Source organism: Eschrichtius robustus, chromosome 11, assembly GCF_028021215.1.
Source record: "Eschrichtius robustus isolate mEscRob2 chromosome 11, mEscRob2.pri, whole genome shotgun sequence".
Lineage (NCBI taxonomy): Eukaryota > Metazoa > Chordata > Mammalia > Artiodactyla > Eschrichtiidae > Eschrichtius > Eschrichtius robustus.
The window spans coordinates 108,627,902-108,647,556 of record NC_090834.1 but is presented as its reverse complement, the minus strand read 5'-3'; the positions used below and the strand labels follow the sequence as shown (position 1 = coordinate 108,647,556).

The 19,655-nt window shown below is 48.0% G+C and overlaps 1 protein-coding gene across 8 annotated transcripts in view; it reads left to right on the top strand.

Annotated features, from left to right (window-relative positions):
* PC (pyruvate carboxylase) overlaps window positions 1-19,655 on the top strand; it is a 106,554-nt gene that overhangs the window by 32,932 nt on the left and 53,967 nt on the right. The window contains exon 1 of one of the 8 annotated variants that reach the window (XM_068554139.1): window positions 17,396-17,458. The exons of 6 other annotated variants lie outside the window; for them this stretch is intronic. The gene's annotated coding sequence lies outside the window, so the exon portion shown is untranslated. Of the gene's footprint in view, window positions 1-17,395; window positions 17,459-19,655 lie in introns of those variants that run through there. One more of the 8 variants, XM_068554134.1, reaches the window with a different exon arrangement.

Below are 19,655 nucleotides of genomic sequence, written 5' to 3'. Positions count from 1 at the left end.
CCTGTGCTCTGGTTTCCTGCCTTCCTCACCACTCTTTCATCTTAAGTAGGTTTGACACCATCCAGCTCTTTCAAGTGGGGAGAGCAGAACCCAAAGTTAGCACCCCAAATTCTATCCTTTTCTTTATTGCATGAATAGACAAACCTTTACTGAAAGCCTGTTGTGTGCCGGGGGCTTGAGTAAGCGCTTGCCCAGCTGTCACCCCCTTGTCTCATTTAGCCTCACAGCAGCATGGATGCACATAACAGCATCCCTGTTTTACTAAAGGATCCAAAAGCCTGTGGAGTTTCTCCCTGACGGTCTGCAAACTCCCTTCTGTGGGGTTGTGGGGACAGGAAGGAGTACAGTCAGGTGGTTTTCTGTCCGTGCAGCTGGTGCTTCATGTATGTAGATTGTTGACAATGACTTTTAAATTTCAGCTGCTTCCCTCTGCCATCTAGCGCATTGCCGGACTGCTGTTACCTTCCATATCAGAGAATGAAAATGAAGGAATACAGCGGTGTGATTGGGAGCCAAGCTCTGGAGTCAGACTACTGGGGTCAAGTTCTTGACTAATTAAAGCATAACTAGGAAGGCCAGCCTGGATGGTTAAAAATTATGTATTTAAAATGTCACATATGCATGAATGTTCATAGTAGCATTTTTCATAATAGCCAAAAAGTGGAAACAACCCAGATTTTTATCAGCTGATGAGTGGATAAACAAAATGTGGTATATCTAGATGGTGGAATGTTATTCATGCTACAACCATGGATGAACCTTGAAAACATTATGCTAAGTTAAAGAAGTCAGACACAAAAGGCAACATACTGTATGAAATTTATATGAAATGTCCAGAATAGGCAAATTCATAGAGACAGAAACTAGATTGGTGGTTGCCATTGGTGGGGGGAGGGGGAAATGGAGAGTGACCGTAAATGGTGCCAGGTTTCTTTGTGGGGTGCTGAATATGTTCTGGAATTAGATAGTGGTGATAGTTGCACAATATTTTGAATATACTAAAAACCACTGAGGTGTATACTTTAAAATGGTTAAAACAGTGAAAAAAAAACGAAAAAAATTTCTAAAGTAGCAAACTGAAAGTTTATTCACATCACATTAGACCAATTTCTCCTGTGTGCCAATGCACCTGTACATTTTGTACATACTTGAACCCACTGTATGTACATTATCAGGCCCATCTGCTATATAATTCTAATTGGTCATGTACCTAGTCTCTGGTCATATCAATTTACCATGATTTGATACAGTTTAAAAAAAATTCTACTTCCTCTGCTATGCCAGGCACTTAAGAAGTACGCTACAAATATTTGTTGAATTACCTATGCTTGCTATTCCCATTTCACTAGTGTGGACAATTGCAGGTTAGCTGTAATTACCTATTGTTCCAGATTGTTTATGTGCCTTTCAGTAAGAGCTCTACATTTTACATTTGTAAGCTGTGTACATATTTTTTCCTGATAGAAAATAGCTTGCTTGCCTTTTCTGATCACAAAGGTAGTATCTGCTAATTATAAGAGACTGTTCAGGTAATGGTCTTGCCTGGACTGTGGCCTTTAGCTTTTAGAGGCCTCCAAACAAATCTGTATCTGCAAAGGAGCTTCTTTTTTGAAATCTATTTGCCCTATCATTCTTTTCATCATCTTCTCTGCATCTGGAGTTTGCTTGGCTTGCATCATTTCCTGCTAAATAGCTTCTTAGTAACCTTCTCTGAGACAGGAGCCTAGGATGCCATTGTCCTCTTGTCCAAAGATCTCATCTCTCTTGTTTGCAAATAAGAAGGAAGAATAAACAGAGTGCTTGCCATTTGTTCTGCTAAGTCAACACCCCCTTAATTCCTAACTTTTTTCTTCCTCTCTTTCTCTTTTTTTGGCCTTGTCATTTTCTGAATTCCAAAGCTGTGTGCTTTTCTGTGACCCATTTAAAACCTTCATCTATGATATAGCTCTTTTGTGGAAAGGAGGCGGTGGACTTCTAAGACTTCTCCCTTTCCCTTTGTGAGTGGCAGAGATGCTCGCCAGTCTGCCTTCTTGCTTCTCAGTGGTATCTGGTCCCCTTTCCCTGCTGCACTCATGGCTCAGCAACCTTGAGGTGAGACGTGGTAGCAATGACTGGCCATTCTGTCTATGAAGCTAATGTTATTGACCTGTGCCTTGCTTTTCTCTTGGGAGTTATTTTCCAGGAATGAGGATGCTCTCATACTCTCTGCATCCTTGTCTGAAACTCCCCCTTTTTAAATATTATTTATTTATTTATTTATTTATTTATTTTTGGCTGCATTGGGTCTTTGTTTCTGCACGTGGGCTTTCTCTAGTTGCAGCGAGCGGGGGCTACTCTTGGTTGCGGTGCTTGGGCTTCTCATTGTGGTGGCTTCTCTTGTTTGGGGAGCACAGGCTCTAGGTGCATGGGCTTCAGTCATTGTGGCGTGTGGGCTCAGTAGTTGTGGCTCGCGGGCTCTAGAGCACAGGCTCAATAGTTGTGGCGCACGGGCTTAGTTGCTCCACAGCATGTGGAATCTTCCCGGACCAGGGCTCGAACCCGTGTCCCCTGCATTGGCAGGCAGATTCTCAACCACTGCGCCACAAGGGAAGTCCTGAAACCTCCTTTTTAGCTAATGGCAAACTTGGGCAGGACAGTTCCTCAGAGTGAGGGGAGAGCCCAGGACCTGGAGTGCAACTAACAGAGCTTCTCAGTGATGGAGAGGCCGATGGCTCTCGGCTTCCTACGGATAGTAAACGACTCATGCCCACGTCCCCTGCGGCCATGTGGGGATGTGGGCCAGAGATAGGAAATGAAAGGGTAGAGCAGAGGAAGACCAGGCACTTCTCCCTGGAGTTGTAGATGCAAGTCCAGCAGAGCTGATGGCCATTGCTTTTCCTCACTGAGCTGATGACCAAAAGAATATTTTAATCTTAGGATGGGACCGTGATTTTTTGAATGAAAGTATCGCTCTCTGAAGCTGCCTCTTCATCCTTCTTGTCATTATTCTGTTTGTTTAGATTTCAAGCCCCAAACCCCATGTTCTACCCCCACCCCTCTGATTTAAATTAATACTGTCTGAAACCCTCTTTCTTCAGAAAGTCTCTTCTGGGATCGTAGATGCTGGGTGGGCTTTATGCAGACAAAGGGACCCCCAACCTCATTCACAAGCACAGGGGACTTGTACTTAGGAAGGTGGTGGGTCTCTTTTTTCCTATTTAACTGAGCTGGGGGTTAGGGAAGGAACCCCTTTGCGAATGATGTGGAGGAGGTAGCTTTCTCTTTGTGGAGGCTTGCCAGTCTGGAGCTCTCAGGGAGAGTTCCAAAATGTGGGCAAAATCAGGTCAGAATTCTTGGGTGATGTTGTATCTGCAGGTTGATTTTTTTCCTCGTTTAGAACTCAATTTATATAAAAGGATACAACAGTAAAATAGTAATGGCAGCTCCGTCCATTCTGCTCTGACGTGGTCTCTTCTGGAGGGTAGAAGGTGTTACCTTCAGGAAACTGAGGCTCGAGGAGGTGAGCTGATTGCCCAGAGTTGTGCAGGTACGGAGTGGCAGAGCCCAGGTTGAGACTCGTCTCTCTGCCCGACAACCCAGGCCGTGCCCTGTGCCGGGTGCTGCCAGAACAAAACGCGCCCCGCTGCAGAGTGCTGCTCGTGGTGTGTTTCCCTGTGTCATTGCTGTGCTTGCGTCCTTCGCAATGGTTTCCTTCTATTTTTCCTTCCTCGCTAGCCTCTGAGTGATGCCAAGGGCCTGGAAGCAGGGTTCTCTGCTCAGACGTCTTGGGTCTCATCTGTTTTACAAGATTATCCTTGGCCTCTGTTCTCTTTTTGCTTTTGTTTCCTTTCTGGAATGCTTCTTTAAGGCTGTAGTAAAGATAAAGATAATCCTGCCCAATGGCTTGAAGAAATGTAAGGGAGAAGGTTTTTTAGCATGCAGTTGAGGTTTCCAGCAAGATTTGTTGCCACACTCCTCGATGCCCTGGGGGTCGTCTTTCTCAGAAGCGGAGGAGACAGGTGTATAAATGGACGCAGCTCGGGGGCAGTCGAGCCGTGGACCCAGTGAGGCATTTTGTCCTCGGCCACATTTCCTCTATCACATTTCTCTGCATTAAGCAAATTAAATGGGAGCCCAGGTCCAGCGCCATTCCCTGAAGAGGTCGGAGTTCTGATCCCAGGTAGAAGGAAGAAAGCCAAACCAGTGAGGCTGCTTGCAGGAGGGTGCGGTGAAGACAGGAGTGACTCTGAGAGTCGTGGGATCGACAGGAAGCCATTGCTTAGAGCTGGCCCTTTGCCCTTTCTGAAGCTGCAAGCAGGTCCCTGGGAGACAGGCCTTCTGGTGACTGCCACTTTATGTACCCGGTTTTAGGTCCGTGCCATTTCTCCTGTTCCCCTCTACTTGTCTCAGACACATATTCAATCTGGGGCTGACGGCCCTGCTGATGAGTAGCCTGGCACCTTTCTTCAGGGTGTCTCCTGAGCCAGCTGGGACTCATCTTGTTGGCATGTAGAGTCTGAGAACACATCTCCCTTGCTTTCCCCCTCCTCCCTTCCCCTTCCCTCTATGCCCCAGCTAGGGGCGTGCGGTATCCTGGGTCCATGGTAAAATAAGCTTAGTTGCACACGCACCTTCTTTCAGTCTCTGCTACTCTGACTATTCCAGGTCAAACCAGCCTCAATCTGAATTCACTTACCCACATATTCATTCAACAATCCTTTTGTGCCAGGCACTGTGGTAACCTACATTTTCAAGGCTGCATCTGATATTGTCAAACCAGTATCATATGCAAAAGTTTGGGACACTGATCTGCCTTTGACCTGATGCCCATTTTATAAACTCATTTTCTTCTTGAATAATACAGTACCTCTTCCCCAAAGAGTTGAGGCCTAGATTTTGATTCTGACCTCAATTCAAGGTGGGGAGCCTGAACCAGGCCCCTCACTGCCAGGTCTCATTCTTTTCTCAGCGATGGGAGTTAGAACCTCCCTCCCCCTTTGTTATCTGTTTGCTATTCCTAGCACAGATCCTCAGGATTGGCCTGTGCACTGCCTCTGGCCTGGAGCCCATTTGATTGTTGTAGCTACCCTGTCCCCCACTCCCACCCTGCGCTCCTCCCCCCAGGCAATGGCTTCTCGTTCCTTCCCAGCTTGTCCAGCTCCTGGAGGTCTCTGGAGAGTCCCTGACTGCATACAGGAAGCCCCATCCAGGGTTCCGCAAAGATGCTCTTTAAGGGTGTGAGTGAAGGGAGAATTTGAAAATAGAAAAAGGGACTCCATTCACTTATTTTACCCTTTGAGACTAACCTGGTGGCTTGAATCAGTCCACTTGGCCCATGATGCCAGGATTATTGGAGTCTTTCCCAGGGCCTCTTCTGGAACCCTCTGGTTTCTGGGGGTGCTGGAGGCTTGTGGGGCTTGGCCTAGCTCCTCTCTGAACTGCTGTGTTAGGGGCGCTTCTGGATCAGAGATCTTCAGGAAGACCCGAGTGTTGCTGCCCTCTGGTCCTGGGCCTTCTCCACTGGGCGGGGGCTCTGCTTTGAGGCCAGGGTGAGCAGAACATCTGGGGACTTAGGGGGTGGGGAAACCTTTTATTCATTCCCTTATTTATTTGTTCTTTTGCCTCTCACCTCCCCACCCATCTCATCTCCCCACCCCAAAAAGAGAATGTCAGAAGTAGAAATGTTAGCAGCAGAGTAGACTCTTATAGACTCAGGCCTGGTGGTTTATCTCCCTTCTGCAGGAGCTGCAGGTGGAGACAAGAGTTCTAATTGCCTTCACATGAATTTTCCTTTAGTTCAGAATTACTTAGGAGGAGGAAAGAAGATTTTACTTGCTGTTTTCCTTACCACCTAGAGAGCTCACAAGCTGTGGCAAGGGTAGGGACTTGGGCATTTTGACTCAAGATTTTGCAGAGGATGCTGGGTGCTCCATGCTGGATAGGAACACGTGCTAACTTAGTGGGGAGCTAACAGGATCCCAATTTCTCCCCTTCCTGTAACAGGAGGTCCTCATGGACCGTCCCAGGCCCTAGGCAGCCCTTCCAAGGACCTCCCCACAGCCCACCCGGAGCTGTGAGTGCCGCTGTCCGGAAGGCTGAGGCCGGGGCTGAGGTGCCTTTTGCCGGCACCTCAGGCCAAAAAATCATCTCTCCCTTGTTATACACGATGCCAACAGTTTTCCAGACCCTTTCGCCTTGTCAGCAACTTTCTTATTTCAGAGCAGTTGACATGCATTTATGTAGGTGTTAGATTACCATGAAGCTTAGATCAAGCTTAGGCAAAACACAGACATACCAGACAAAGCCTGAGAACAATGTACAAAGCAACAAACACATCAACCACTATAAAATGCGATCAGTCATCCCGGGCCTGGCTCCTGTTTTCCTTGGAGCTTAGTTCTGGAATTTCAGACCTGACTTCTTTTCTTGGCTTATCAATTTTCCATATCCTTGAACTCCTTATCCCAGGTAGGAAAAGGTGAGGGGCCATCTCTGGAAACCTATACCAGTTTGCATAGGCCCTTACAGTAAGCAAAGTACTTTCACATACATTCCTAAGGGGTATCAGAGGTCTCATTTTGCAGATGATTTGCCCGAGGTCATGAAGAGCCAGGCCTGGGATCCAGGTATTCTGCTTCTGTACATTCTGCAGAGCCATGTTTCTCTCCCTTTAGGGTTTATTTGTTCTCTAAACGTTTACCCAGTGCCTGCTTGGTTCCCTGCTCTGCTAGGTTTGAGATGCCAAGATGAATAAGCCGTGGTCTCAGGCCTGGCAGTGCGGTGAGCTACTTGCTGCCTCTAGCCAGCCACGTCACTTGGGAAGTAAGGGTCCTCTTAACCTTCTTCGGAACACAGACTGCAGAAATAAATGTGCTTGGCAACAAGCAGAACAGGTGTTCTGTCCGGAGCCATGAACCGGGCCTGTCCGTTGCTGGGGGAAGACACTGGGCTGGGCTGAATGGTGGGGGCACTCAGGAAGGATGTGGTGAATGAGAACTGGGTGCCTTCCCTGGAAAGTGGAGCCCACGCATGGAAAGCCTGGGGATTGATGGGAGAGTGAGGGAGGAGGTCTGGGCCCCGCGAAAAGCTCATTCGTTTTTGCCAGTCCCACCAGCAGTAGAGAGAGTTCTAGCAGATTCTGTTGGTGGCTAAAAGCAAAGCTAGTTGGTGTGTTTGTTCACGGGGTGAGGAGGAGGAGGAGGGACTGAAGCAGAGGCGGGTGGGTGGTGGTATAAGAGCATTTAGGGAGAGACTGAGCCAGCATGGGGAGAAAGGGTAGTTAGCACTTAGCTTGAAATGCTAAAAGATTCAAGCAGTAGCTGGTGCTAGGCGAGGACTGAGAAAGGAGAAGGGAGAGTGAACCGAATCTGGGGCCTCCAAGGATTGGAACCAGCCTTTCCCTCTCCCCCCACGCTTGCTCCTCAGGGTCAGGAATTCCACCTGATCGCCCTCTCTGTTCCTGTAGCACGAGACTTAAGGATATTTGTCATGGAAGTCTCAGAACCTGGCCCAGTGCCTCTCAATGAATTGTTCCCCATGAAGCTCGCTGAGGCCTATTGCCCCTCTCCCAGTAGCCCCCACCGAGGGGAGGGCCCCTGGCACAGCCCCGCCCGGGATGGAGCCCTTGGTCTCCATGGTCACTGGGCTCTGAATGGTCAGCAGCTAGCCCTCAGCTTCAGGGGCCACTGTGTAGCTGAGAGAGACTTGCATTTGCTCCCCAACCATTTATTGAGTGCTCATCCTGTTCTAGGCCCCATGCTACACACTGGAGACACAGCAGGGAACCAGAAAAACAGCCCTGATCTCCTGTCCTCAGAGGAGACAGACAGAGAAGGCCAGTTGCCATGTAATTGCAGCCTTGATGTAAGGAGAGTGCCTTAACCCGAGTGGGCCAGGAGAAACCTCCGCCTGTGCTGTTATCTGCTTCACAGCAGGCTGGGTGAGGATCTTGGCAGAACGCCGGGGAACTTGGGGCAGGTTTCACGTCTCAAACTCTCAGTGAACTGGAGTGGGGGTTGGGAGGAGCTATGACAGCCACGCCCCCTCCCCAGCTGGAGTCTCTTCCGGAGCTGTGTCGTCCAGGTGAGTCCCTTCCCACTGGCGCACCCTAGGACCCCGTGTGGCACTGCTCTTAACTAGCCCCTGTGGTGTCACTGGGGTGATGGCAGAAGGGCTTGTTTCAAGTTGAATTAAATGCTTTCTTGCCCGGCAGCGGATTATCAGATTGTGGATTATTTGGTTCTCTCCTCACATCTGTTAGGCGTTTACTTCAGGCCAGGCTCAGCCCTTCCCTCGAAGAACTCCCAGCAGAGTCTTCTTGATGTCTTTTTTTCCTGGCCTCTTACCTGCTGACCTTACTGAGAGACACTGGGCAGGGGTGAGGTGTGAATTCAGAACAAACCGCCTTGGTACCCACAGGAGCGCAGGTGGAAGAAACTGAGCCGTGTTCGGGGTTGCCCAGGTAGCAGTGACCAGAAAACAAGAAGTACCCGGGCTGTGAGGCCCTGATTTCTTTTTTGAAGGCAGCCCTCGTAGCTCTTCAGGCCATGACTGTGGTTGTGTCTGCAGGGCCAGGGCCACCCTTAGGCCGGGCACGTGTGGCCTCTGCCTGGAACTCTGCACCGAGGGGCCCACACTTTGCAGGCCTCCCTCCAGTGCTGTTCCAGCTGGACATTCCGAACCCAGACTGGGCCCCACGTCAGCCACTTTGGGGAGCTCTCAACCCTCTACCCTGTGCAGGGACAGCCAGATGTCCTGTGGGGTTGTCCCAGGGCCCTGAGTCCAGGCCCCGTTCCAGGAGGGCAGATTCCGCTGGTGGCTGCGACAGTCCTTTGTAGGGTTGTGTGAGGTTGGGCGGCCAAAATGGTGCTGACACGCTAATTTTGAGCGACTCAAGTTTTTTATATAGATGAGGGGATTTCCCCGCTCCCCCCGCCAAGTGTTTGCCTGGGACCCCCACGTATCCTAGGGCAGCCCTGTCCAGGGGCTACCCATCCGGCCTTCCAGCTCTGCTTAGCAGCTCTTGGCCTAGACCAGAGTGTAGGATAAGGGCCTGTTGTTTCTCCCTCGGGCCTGAATGGCACTCTGTTTTCTGCATTTGGCTCCCGGGCCAGCAGCTTTCCTGCTGCTGCAGTTGTAACAGTCTCGTCTCAAATGAGAAATTCGTTCCCACCCTGACTTCACATTGTTTTACTGGAATTGTGGGAGGATAAGGCTTTGAGCCAACATGGGGTCTTGTGTTGGTCGCTGCTGGGTGGGAGCTGATAACTGAGGTGCAGAGAAGGGGGCCTTTCCTATCAAGAGACCTTAGTCTGGGGGAAGCAAAAGGGGGAAAACCCCTTTGTTCACATTGAACTAAGGGGCGAGTTGGCAGGAATCTAGGCCAGCTCTGACCTGGCAGGAGAAGAGTGTGGTAGGAATGCAGAGAATTGGTAGGAAGCCCCCTCTGCGCCCCCTGGGTGAACTGAGACTGGGGGCAACTGGGCAGAGCCAAGGTGAGATATTTGCTGCCCTCTTCCCTTTCTTCCTTGCTTGCTGCCATCCTTCCCCAGCCACGTGTGTTCCTCTTTGCCCTGTCTACTGTAGAGCAGAACAATCCCGAGATTGAAGGGGCCTCTTTTGTGTCGAGGTCAAAGGAGTGGGAAGGTGGTGTGGGACAGAGAGCTTGTTCGTAAGGCTTTGAAACCACAGGAAGCCATCTGCTCAGCTGAAACTCCTGGGCCCTTTAAGGTGGTCAAATACAGGGCGCTGAGGTCAGTCCACCTGCCCTGACTCAGTGCAGGAATCACAGCCCATTCTGCACTCACCTCCACTACCTCCTCTTATGTCACAAAGGGAAGAAGCCTGTTTGCTTTATTTTAAAGTTGTTTTTCCTTCTCTCAGTCCACAGGGAGTGGCCTCCTAGACCAGTGGTTCTTCAAGTGGGGTCCCCAGGTCCCTGCAGGTCCTCAAGACTGTTTCGAGGGGGTCCCTGAGTCAGATTTTCATATAATACTAGGAAGTTACCTGCCTTTTCCACTGTGTTGACATTTGCACTGATGGTGCAAAAGCAGTGGTGGGCAAAACGGCTGGTAGCTTTGCAGGAGTCAGGGAGGATCCCTTCACCTCCACACACTTGCAGTTCAAAAGAGCCAGCTTAAGACTGACCTTGATGAAACAGTAAAGATGGCTCATTTTATTAACTCTCTATGCTTGTGTGCAGGTCTTTGATATTCTGTGATGATGAGGTGGGAAGTAAACAAACTGCATTGGTTGGCTCGAGGGAAAGCAATTCAGGATTTTTTTGTTTGTTTGTTTTTTAATTAATTAATTTATTTATTTTTGGCTGTGTTGGATCTTCGTTTCTGTGCGAGCGGTTTCTCCAGTTGCGGCAAGCGGGGGCCACTCTTCATCGCGGTGCGCGGGCCTCTCACTATCGCGGCCTCTCCTATTGCGGAGCACAGGCTCCAGACGCGCAGGCTCAGTAGCTGTGGCTCACGGGCCCAGCTGCTCTGCGGCATGTGGGATCTTCCCAGACCAGGGCTCGAACCCGTGTGCCCTGCACTGGCAGGCAGATTCTCAACCACTGCGCCACCAGGGAAGCCCTCAGGGGTTTTTGAGTTATGAGCTGAACTAGCCGTATTTTCAGGGGATGCTGTTTTTACTTGAAAATAACTGGCAGCCATGGTTATTCAGACTTGGGTATCCGACAGACTTTTTCTCGAAAATGAATGTAGTGAGCCTGTTGCTTCAAAGAAAACAACTAATAGTATTTCTTGCCAGTTTGTTTACCAATAGTATTTGGTAAAATTAGAGCTTTCAAGCCAAAATGAGCATTTTGGAAAGCTTGTATCCATCCTCTTGTGCTCGACAACTTCTCAATACTTAAAGAGTTTTCTGATGAGATTGGTGGTGATATTACACCTGTGACATCTTGGCATTTTATTATATCAGTAAAATGCGTCAGCATCTTGAGGATTAGAATAACTCAGTAAACCGGTATTTTCCAAATGACCAGGGTATGACGTTACAAAATCATGTTGGGAGAAGGCCCATTTGCAACTTAAGAAAGACCAGTGGGGGCTACCCCGGTGGTGCAGTAGTTAAGAATCCACCTGCCAATGCAGGGGACACGGGTTCGAGCCCTGGTCCGGGAACATCCCACATGCCACGGAGCAATTAAGCCCGTGCACCACAACTACTGAGCCCGCATGCCACAACTACTGAAGCCCACACGCCTAGAGCCCGTGCTCCACAACAAGAGAAGCCACCACAATGAGAAGCCCGTGCACCGCAACGCAAGAGTAGACCCTGCTCGCCGCAACTAGAGAAAGCCCGCGCACAGCAACAAAGACCTAATACAGCCATAAATAAATAAATAAATAAAATTTATTAGGGGGGAAAAAAAAAAGAAAGGCCAATGGATTTTTAACGTAACAGTACATTAAAGTCCAAAGGGTTTCATATTTCACATTATAATTAACTACCATTTGTCAAGTTTTGCTATAGTATCCAACAGTGGTATCCACAATTGTCTGAAAAGGCAATTAAAATATTCCTCCCTTTTGCAACTACATGTCTGGGCGAGTCTAGATTTTCTTCATAGACTCTACTTATTACAGTAAATTGAACACAGAAGTGCAGATGTGAGAATCCAGCGTCTTCTATTAAGCTGAACATTAAAGAGATTTGCAAAATGTAAAACAAGACCCATTCTTCTCACTAAGTTTTTAAAAATATAGTTATACTTTATTAAAATATTTATGTTAGCCTGTAATGTGTTTGTTATTTTTAAACAAATTAATAAATATCAACAAAGGTACCACATCCTAGAATAACCCAGTACTGAATTTCCTTTGTCTACAGAAACCCCTCCTCCCCTTATTAGAAAACTCTCTGAGATCAAGGAGCATCTAGACTTCTGACTGATGGTTAAAAGGCAAACACAAAAAACTTATTTGCACAAGAATGTTAACTTTTCAAGAAGCTTTAACATGCATTACTTTTAAAATTTTATTTTTATAACAGCTTTATTGAGATATATTTCACATTCTTTAAAATTCACCTTTTTAAAGTGTATAATTCAGTGGTTTTAGTATATCCACAGTGTTATACAACCATCACCACTATCTAATTCTAGAACATTCTTATCACCCCAAAAATAAACCCTATTTCCCAGAAGGAAACCTTCCCCTACAGCCCCTGGCAACCATCTTCTGTCTCTATGGGTTTACCTACTCTAGACATTACATAGAAATGGAATCGTATAATAGTGGCCTTTTGTGTCTGGCTTTTTTTAGTTAGAATATTTTCAAGGTTTATCTACTGTGTAGCAAGTAACAATACTTAATTTTTAATGGCTGAATAATATTCCATTGTATGGCTATACAACATTTTGTTTATCCATTCATCAGTTGGACATTTGGGTTGTTTCCAATTTTTGGTTATTATGAACAGTGCTACTATGATCATTTAAATGCATGTTTTTGTGTGGTCAAATGTCTTCATCATTTCTCTTGTGTATATATCTAAGAGCTGGATCATACGATAACTCTGTATGTAATTGTTTGAGGAACTTCAAAGAGTTTTCCAAAGTAGTCGTTTTATATTCCCACCAGCAGTGTATGAGCGTTCCAATTTCTCCATATCCTCACCAATACTTATTATTGTCTGTCTTTTTGATTATAGCCACCCTAGTGGGTGTGAAGTAGTATCCTGTTGTGGTTTTGATTTGCATTTTCTGTAAGACTAATGATGTTGAGCATCTTTTCTTATGCTTATTGGCCATTCGTATGTCTTCTTCAGAGAAATGTGTATTCACATCTGTTTCCCATTTTTAGTTGTGTTGTTTGTGTTTTTGTCATTGAGTTGTAAGAGTTCTTTATATATTCTGGATATTAGACCCTTATCAGGTTATATGATTTATAAAACTTTTCTCCCCCCCCCCCCCCATTCTGTGGTTTGTCTTTACATTTTCTTGCTGGGGTCCTTGAAAGCACAAAAGTTTTTTTATTTTGATGAAGCCAATTTACCTATGTTCTTTTTGATTGCTTGTGCTTTTGCTGTCATAGCTAAGAAACCATTGCCTAATCCAAGACCACAAGGATTTATATTTTATTCTAAGATTTTTACAGTTTCAGGCCTTAAATTTAAGTCTTTGATCCATTTTGTGTGAGATTCTGTAGATGGTGTGAGGTTAGGGTCCAGCCTCATTCTTTTGCATGTATATATCTGGTTGTTCCAGCACCATTTGTTGAATTGTCTTGGTACCCTGTTGAAGATCGATCAATTGGCTGTAAATGTGAGAGTTTTCTGGGCCCTCAATCTATTCCACTGATCTATATATGTCTATCCATATCCCAGTACCACACCATTTTGATTACTGTAGCCTTGTAGTAAGTTTTGAAATTGGCAAATGTGAGTCCTCCAACTGTGTTCTTCTTTTTCAATATTTTTTTGGCTGTTCTGGTTACTTTGCATTCCCATGCAAAGAATCATCTTGTCAATTTCTAATAAAGTAAGCTGTGATTTCTTGATAGAGATTGCATGCATTGAATCTGTAGATCAATTTGGGGAGTATTGCCATTTTAACAGTATTAAGTCTCAGATCTGTGAAAATGAGGTGTTTTTGTTTAGGTCTTTACATTCTTTCAATGATATTTTGTAGTTTTCAGCGAACCAGTCCGCACTTTTGTTAAATCTGTTCCTCGGTGTTTTATTCTTTTTTGTGCTTGTCTTACTGTATCTTGATTTAACTTTATCTTGTTTACCCCTCCTCCCCACTCTCTCCTCTCAACCACACTGAGTCTCCATAGGGCCTGGCACTTCAGTAGCACAGTGCACTACAGTAAAGGTTTTACGGTTTACTGATTTTTTTACCCACACCACCTTTGTGAATAAGGCATGGTCATTACTGCCCCTGGCGTAACGGTAGAAGACACCGAAGCCCAGAATGCAAGGTGAGTCCCAGCACAGCACTGGCTGATGGTCGCAGAGGCGGGGACAGGGTCTTGTGACTCACAGCTCTTCCAGTCCTCATCCTCCCTGAGACTGACACGCTGTTCTTGGCCCCCAGGCTTGTTTCTGTGTTGCTGCCTCTCTTATCTTGAGCCCCTGGGCATGATGGGAAGAGAGATGGATGAAGGCTGATATCACAAGGGCTGACCATTGGGATCACTCTTCTGGGCATCACCAATGTGCCAGACTCTCTAGGTATTTCAAAAACACATGACCTCTTGAAGCCCTCAGAGCAACTCTACAAGATGACTCAGATCTTTCTGCATTTTATAGATCAGGAAACTAAGGTTCAAAGGGTCATGAAAATTCCCAAGTCAAAGAGCGAATTATGTGTTGGAGCTGCAGTTCAGCACAGTTCCCAGAGCTCAAGCTGTGGCGCTGGACCAGGGGAGTTGTGGTGCTGGAAGGTGTGAGTTGTGTGGAGGAGGAAGGGAATGGGGTTTTCTTGGAAATTGTGAGGCTCCCTAACACTAAGGTTGGGTTGGGTCGGGTCGGGTCAATCCAGAAGCATTTGCTCATTAGTCTGGAGCTAATGTCTCCAAGTAGTGGGCTTGTTGCGTCTTTCTGAAGGTGATGAAGTGCCAGCAGAGGCCTGGAAACAGCCCTGTGACCCTATACCCTGTGGCGTCATCCTTTGGTGATTAACTCTGGTGGTGGAAGCTCATTTGCCACGTGTAGGTCTTGCCTCCACCATCCACATGGTGAATTCTTAAAATGCAGGGGTCATCACCTTCTATCTTTGTTTCTCCATAGCACCTAGCATTGTTTCTTTTACCCAGTGGGCATTCCTTATAAGCTTTTTGAATAAATGGAAGACATTCTGCTTGCTTTGCTCCTAGACGTTATAGACTCTCAGTGCCTCTGTGGCTGGATTTGGGGTGATAGAGAAGAATGAGGGACCAAGGCCATTAGAGGGGTCCAGCTGCTCTGGTAGTGCGAGACAAGAGGCTTGAGACGGATGCAAGATCTGCCTCTTGTTGACCATGTCCCCATCCCCAGAGCTGAATGCAGACTGATGTCGTTCCTACCTGGAGTCCCTGATGGGAAGTCTGGTCTGTCTGTCACACGTAGGATCAACAGTGTTGTTTCCACATCTGAGCAACCCATGAAACCAGAATAACTTGGCCATCAGTTTACCTGCGACAGACCCTTACTCCTTCCCCCAACTTTTGTTTCCTAAGATGAAGAAAACAACCACGAAGAAGTAGTAATTGGTGGCCTTGGTGGTATTTCACAACTGCGTAGAAAGTTAGTTGCTGCAATTTCCAATGCTGGATGTTCTGCTTAGACTGAAAACAGCTGCACAGATGATTACGTTCCTCTGTGATGCAGTGAGGGGTAGGGAGCTTGCCTTTCTCCCTAGCCTTGTTGTGGCAGCTGGTGTCGCAGTCACGCCAAGGCTCACATGGCTTGTGAACACACAAAGCCAGGTGGCCTTCCCGTCACAATGCTCCCTCTTGCTGGAGCACTTCCTCTTCCTCCTTCCCTGCCAGGCCACCTGTCAGTCTCCTCCTTAACCTCCAGTCTCATCTCTAGATGTCATTCCTGCTGCTGTTGAATAGAAAGTGGCTATTCATAGTAACCAGATCCATTGAGCCCTCACAAACAACCATGCAAGGTATATGTTGTTAATCCCCAGTTTATAGATGACGAAACATTTTACTATTCCTGGACAGAGCCTCTCGTTGGAGTGTCATTCTGGCCTCATCTCCCGGGATCTCCAGCTGCCGGTCTTTGCATGGTTTATTAGTGGTTCGCACCCTTCCTTGGTGGGCTGGAGGGGAAGTACGAGGCTGCTTGTTGTCAGCTCTGGAGAAAGATGAAGAGGTGGAAACACAGGTAGCTGTGCGGGTCAGGATCTGGATCCGAGATCCTGGATCCGAGGGCCCCCACTGGGTTTTCACTTAACTCGTGGGCTCCAGGAGGCTCCTGTGATTTGGACCTTCACCTGACTTAGGGACCAGGTGCACCCACATTTCATTAGCAGGCTCTCTGGGCGCCAGCTGCCATGTCAGGTGGACGCACGGAGCCAGGGAAGGCCCTCTCTGACTAATTAACCTTGGGTTCTGGACACTAAGCAAAGTTAGAACAGTGAGTTATTGACTCTGCTCCCTCCAAGAGCTTGTCAGAGCTGAGGCTGGTTGTTTTTGTTTTGGTGGTAGTGGGTGGTACCCAGTGGGTGGGAACGCTACTCCTGTTCTTTTTTTTTTTTTTAAAGATTCATTTTTATTTATTTATTTTATTTATTTTGGCTGTGCCGGGTCTTAGTTGCGGCACACGGGATCTTTGTTGCAGGATGCAGGATTTTTTAGTTGCAGGATGCAGGATTTTTTAGTTGCGGCATGCGAACTCTTAGTTGCGGCATGCATGCGGGATCTAGTTCCCTGACCAGGAATTGAACCCAGGGCCCCTGCGTTGGGAGCGCAGAGTCTTACCCACTGGACCACCAGGGAAGTCCCTCTACTCCTGTTCTTGACTGGAGTGGTCTTTGGGAGAACACTGCAGTAAATGAATTGGTCTGGGTGGGCTTAATAATGTGGGCGTGCATTTAAAAACCTTGCTAGGGCTTCCCTGGCGGCACAGTGGTTAAGAATCCGCCCGCCAATGCAGGGGACACGGATTTGAACCCTGGTCCTGGAAGATCCCACATGCCACGGAGCAGCTAAGCCCGTGCGCCACAACTGCTGAGCCTGTGCTCTAGAGCCCACGCACCTAGAGCCCATGCTCCTCAACAAGAGAAGCCACCGCAATGAGAGGCCCACGCACCGCAACAAAGAGTAGCCCCCGCTCGCCGCAACTAGAGAAAGCCCGCATGCAGCAACGAAGACCCAACGCAGCCAAAAATAAATAAAATAAATTAATTTTAAAAAAACAAAAAAAACCTTGCTAACGAGGTCATACCAGGCCAACAGCCCACAAGAGCCACTGGGTAACATGTGCCCTTGTAAGGAATCCAGTCTCCTGGCCCCATGATGTTACCAGTTCCCAGGGGCACAACCTGAGGCATCCTGAGGTCTCAGGAGGGGGAGAAAGACATTAGACGCCTCATTTTTTTCTTCTCCTGTTGGATCCTCTGTTCCTTTTCTTAGGCCAGAAGCTCTCTCTCCTGCCTGGCTCTCCCATCCCTGGCCCCGGTCCTCCTCCCCTTGTAAAACCCAAATACCACTGCCCTTTAATCCTTCCGCCAGAACACATGGGCAGCAGCTTTTCACTGCCTCCTCCCAGCTCACCCCTGACCTGATTTTGTTTTTTTGCCTTTTCTCAAACAGTCTGTTCAAGGTCTACTCATGAGTTGGAGGTTGGCTCACAAGCAGCCTCTCTCTCCCCTGAGCCGTAGGGGAGGGGGCAATTCTGGAAAGTCATTGACAGAGGCTTAACCCAGAACGTCATTTATAAACAGGCAGCAGGCAGAGGGCCCAGATTTCGGTGTTCCAGCACCAAGGACAGCATGGCCTCCCTGGGGCTCTGCAGATCAGCTGCCGCGGTAAGAGGACCGCCTTTCAGAGTCCCCTAGGCATACTGTCCTGGGTGGGGTGTGCACGCACCGTGGCCTCATTTCTCTCCTCTCTGGAACTTGGCAGCCTTCTCATCCCTGGGAAAGGAGAGGGCACAGGGATTCTGGGAATGGTCCTTAGAGACAGGAATCCAGGAGGGGTGGCCTGGATCATTGCTCATGGGCCTGTGGGGACACTGGTCAGGGATGGGCAGGACCGAGGAGCCCGAGGTAGGCAAACCCTACCTGACAGTGAAAATGGGTTCTGCCCAAGACCTGGGGACAGAAGAAGATGGGCCGTGGGTCCCAGAGCTGTGGGCCAGAGTGCCTTTGTGTGGTGGTGACATTTAGGGGAAAGGTCACGTGGTTCCTTTGACTGGGGTCCCTTGTTGAGATGGTGAAGCTGCCAGCGGTCAGGGCAAGGGTCTGCTCTGAGCACAGCACCAGGCCGGGGGCCCAGGGTGCACACGTGCTGTACTGCACATCCTTGGCCAACTCGGGCCTTGATGAAATGCTCTGGAGCCGCAGAACAGGAAGGCCTGGCTTTCCTTTAGGAATCTGGGAAAGATCAGCTCTCCTCAAGACGTGAGTTTGTGATTATATCCTAGACAGCAATGAATGGAAAGTGGGTAGGCACCCCCTTCTGGGAGGCCAGATTTCTGGCATTTGAGCAGACTGGCAGCTCGGGTCTCAGGGGGGAGGACTTATCTCATTTGCTTAGAAGAAAACCTTTCCCTCAGTTTACAGGGAGGAGAAACAGATAAGGGCCCCAAATGGCTTCTGGTTCTTATCTTCAATTGCAAACAGGCCAGACTGTCCTCCAGGTCATGGGATAAAGACTCAAGGAGAAGGGAGAAACTGTGTGTTTTTCAAGGAACAGGTGAGAGGGAGGGACATACAATTCCCTCTGCTTTGTCCCAAACTTCCCAAGAGCAGAAGTTGATAAGGAATATGCCTTTTCTCCCTGGTGTCCTGGGCCAGGGATGGAGGGCTGTGGTTCCTTTGATTTTATTCTCAGTCAGGTAACTCTAAGGGACACCTGCCATGAGGAGGAAGTCTGAGACAAGGAGGCAATCAGTACTTACTAATCAGGATGGATCTGGAATGATCTTGTTTGTGTATTTGGTCTCCTTCTGACTGGAATGGAATGTCAGTTTCACGTGGGCAGGGACCTCTTCTCTCTTGTCCAAGTGCCTAAGGGCATCTGGCGTGTTATGAAGGCTCAGTCAATATCGAATGATTGAATGAATGGAGTGCCTTTTCTTTGCTTCTCATTTCACTAAACCTCTCCAACTTCGTTTTCTGTTGATTCCATACCAGACTTTTCACTTGATCAGCACCTACTTGGTGACGCCTGACCCTGGCCCTCAACTAGTGAGGCCAGACTGTGCTCGCAGGGAGAGGAGGCCCATGCCAGACCCTCTCTCCGTCCATCTGCCTGCTGAGCAGGTGCTGACACCCCGTGTGCCAGGCGCTGCAACCCGCCAGGGCCTCTTGAGTGGATCCTTCCTCTGAGCCCAGATCAAGTCCCCACCCCCATGACACCTTACCCAGCTCTCCTCAGCTGCTTCACCCTTCCCCCGCCTCCTTTGCATATGCTAGGTGTTTAATATTCCTTATATTTCAAGTGAGCTAGTCTTGTCTCCTCGCCAGATAGACAGTTTCTTGAAGGCACGGGCCGTGTTTTATATTATCCTCTGTGCTTCAAGTCTGTGTTACAGGCAATAGGTGCTCAGTAAACACTTGATGGCTCTGATTGTGTGAAATCTAATCATAGTCCTTTGAGGATGCTTTGCAGTTTACAGTTTATGAAACCGAAGGGACAGTCTGCAGTTTCAGGTACAACAGGTCACTTACTTGTCAGCCCTCCGTGTTGGACGGATAAGCCTGCTTTATAGGTGGACTAACAGGTCTGAACTGTTTTTCACTCATAACACTTCTGACATCGAATATGTGGGTTTTTTCCTCACACCAACCGATTCTCCAGTTCTCTGCAGACATCAACTTGGTATCCTCCAATTCAATTCAGTTCTGACACTACTGAAAGTTAGCGCAGACCCCACAAGTGAAGGGCTCAGTCCCACAAGACAGCCCCGGCTTCAGACACCAATTACAACACCTGGCCTCCTGTGAATCAGAGATTCCCCTGACCCCTCCTCAGGTTCGAGAATTTTCTAGAACTGCTCAC